At 35.1% G+C, this 2,764-nt stretch overlaps 1 long non-coding RNA gene across 1 annotated transcript; it reads left to right on the top strand.

The window, feature by feature from the left end:
* The first annotated feature begins 659 nt into the window (after positions 1-659).
* On the top strand, positions 660-2,435 carry LOC136222303 (uncharacterized). Its single transcript, XR_010685590.1, has 3 exons — positions 660-781; positions 1,643-1,704; positions 2,305-2,435. It is a non-coding gene; the product is annotated as an uncharacterized lncRNA (long non-coding RNA).
* Positions 2,436-2,764: the final 329 nt, after the last annotated feature.

Raw genomic sequence — 2,764 nt, forward strand, 5'->3', positions numbered from 1 at the left:
ATACATTGTGCGTCAGAAATTCTGAGCAAATAAAATCACCTATGTTAGAGTGAAGTGGGGTCGCTTCGATGGAAACTAGTGGGGCCTAGTACTCTTAAACTCTCGCAGAACCAGGCGATGTTCATGACCATAACGAACATAACCATGAGAACCTATACCGGGTTATGTTGGTATCGGTGTGTGGTATATCATCGTTTACATAAACGGCAGAATAGTTCAAAGCATCGCGTCTACTAGTCAGCCAGTAAAGTAAATATACTTTCACAAGGGAAGGTTCAAGGCACATTAGCTATGTAACATCCCTAAACCCTAACATATACATCTTCCCACATTCATATATGTTTTCATGATTGAATACATACATTTTAGATTCATCTCATTGGCATCGGAAGTTTCGTATGCATAATGCGATTATCATGCGATTAGTAGACGATTAGTGTGTCATTAAGATGTAACGATTGGTTAATTGAGTTAGGACTTAAATGAATGAATGAACATGTCCTTAATTGATTAAATTAGACTTGTGGAGGGCTGGAAATGAGTTTTGTGAAAAAGCACCTCACTTAAGCATGATGTCACCCAAGATTGAGACAAAATGCACCTCTTCATTTCAAATGGATGTATTCTTTATGCTTTCCAGCCACAATTTCGACCAAAACTTCAGCAAACCTTACTTTGACATACCCTAACACCCTCCAAACAAAACTCTTCCAATTTCTTCCATTTTTAAGCCAAACAAGTCAAGTTAGGAAGCATACTAAGTGATAGACACAAGTTGAAGGTTAGTATGCTGTTTTAGCTTGTTTTATATGAGTTTGAGATTCTGAAATACCTTGGTATGATCATAGGATTTTTTTTGGATGAGTTGTGATTGAGTTTTTTGAGTTTTGGTGTTGTTTGAATTGGTTTTAGGTTGTCCAAATGAAAGATATGTATCAAGTGCCCTAAACAGAAATCTAGGGTACTGCTTTCAGTCATTTTGGAGCATGTTTTTCATATTGATATTGTTCGAATTTGAAGATACATAAAGAATAAACTATGTTCCTATATGTGTTATGAAACCCTCTGTAAAATATGGGACTTTAATTCCATATATAGATGAAGAAAACCTAGATGGAACATGACTGCCTCGAAATTGAATGTCATGGGAGGCAGACATGTTGATGTAGAATTTTGAGGACCTTAGAATCATAATTTGGGAAAGTTTACTTATACAAAAGTGTTCCTAACTACTTTAAGTATATGTCTGTAAAAGGATTTGACAATCCATTGTGTTTAGTGTGAGCTAGGTTGAGTGAATTATGGTAGATGCAAATCTGGATAGTCTGTTTCTTGGCTGGAAACAGGACAGAATCATTTTGCATGCCATATATTGTGTAGAAGTGATCTTAATATGAATTTTGGATATGTTATACCCATATATGTCTAGTTTCAGTAGGTTCAAGAAACAGGACATTTGGATTCATATAGAGAAAGTTATGGCAGAAAGTGTGCAAGTAGGTCATGTGATGATCTAAGACAAAAGGATTAGATTGCATGAACTTTGTGGAGTTAGTGTCTTGTAAATCATATAGCATTCATTAGTTTATATTTTCATTAATTTTATGTTATGGCTAATTGTATAAATGTTATGTGACATTAGGAGGACAATGTGCAATTGAATGCACACCCGATCGTGTTGAATAGATCGAACCAAGTGCGACGGTAAGCATATTGCTTATATATGTGTATGAATGTATTGTGCCTTGTGACTTGTTGAGTGTGAGATGTGGTTGAATCTGATGTGAATGATGTGGATAATGTTTGAGTGTTTGTGATATGTCATGATTGATAAGAAAGTGATATGATTGAGTATGTTGTAGTGTTATGAGTAAATACGGCATGTTGAGCCTTGTGCACATACTGGAACTGAATAATGGTTGGATTATAAATTAATATGAGCTTGCTTAGATGGATATGTGAAATGGTCCAAGTTGAGAGTGCTATCCGAATATTGTGAGCCGGAAGCACATGTGTTGAGATATATGAGTACGTGAGTTGAGTGTAACTCCTCCGTAGCACAGATGATTGTATTCCGAATTTAGTGAGCCGGAATACAGATTGGGCCCAAGGACCATTTGATATATATTGTCTAAGTACAACAAGGCCTTTCTAAAATAAGTATTACTATAATAAGTGAAACAAATGAATAAATTCTAACTTGGTACTGATGATATATTTTGATTTGTGCTCTTTACATTACTTTTGTATATACATATATGCGTAATATGTTTATTGAGTAGGCAGCTCACCCCTTGCCAACAGATTTTACAGGTTAGGTGGAGTTCTTCTTGCTTAAGGTCGCACCAGCAGTGTCAGTCCATTCTCATCTAGGCATTTTGGAGTCTTGTGATGTACTTTTGTTTTGTAAATCCTCTATGTAGGATAATGACTTAAACGTGTATTGTAAATGCTTTCTCTTATGTATAATATGTAAAGTTTATATGAGATTGAAGTTTATATGATTGAGAATTGAAAGCATGTCTATAACTGATATTGTGTGAGATATCATGTGATCCAAGTGAGGGGGTTACAAGCTACCTATCCTATGCAGATATCAGCTGTAGAAAGTTATCACCACATCCTAATCGTCTCATTTCCAATTTCATTTATGTGGGGGATTGTTGGAAAATTTATATATAAATAAAATTAGTATAAATACCAATAGTCATCCTTGTTCATGAACAGTTGTGTTCGTTCATGATTAGTCATGTCAGTTCATGAA

Source organism: Euphorbia lathyris, chromosome 3 (genome assembly GCF_963576675.1).
Source record: "Euphorbia lathyris chromosome 3, ddEupLath1.1, whole genome shotgun sequence".
Classification (NCBI taxonomy): domain Eukaryota; kingdom Viridiplantae; phylum Streptophyta; class Magnoliopsida; order Malpighiales; family Euphorbiaceae; genus Euphorbia; species Euphorbia lathyris.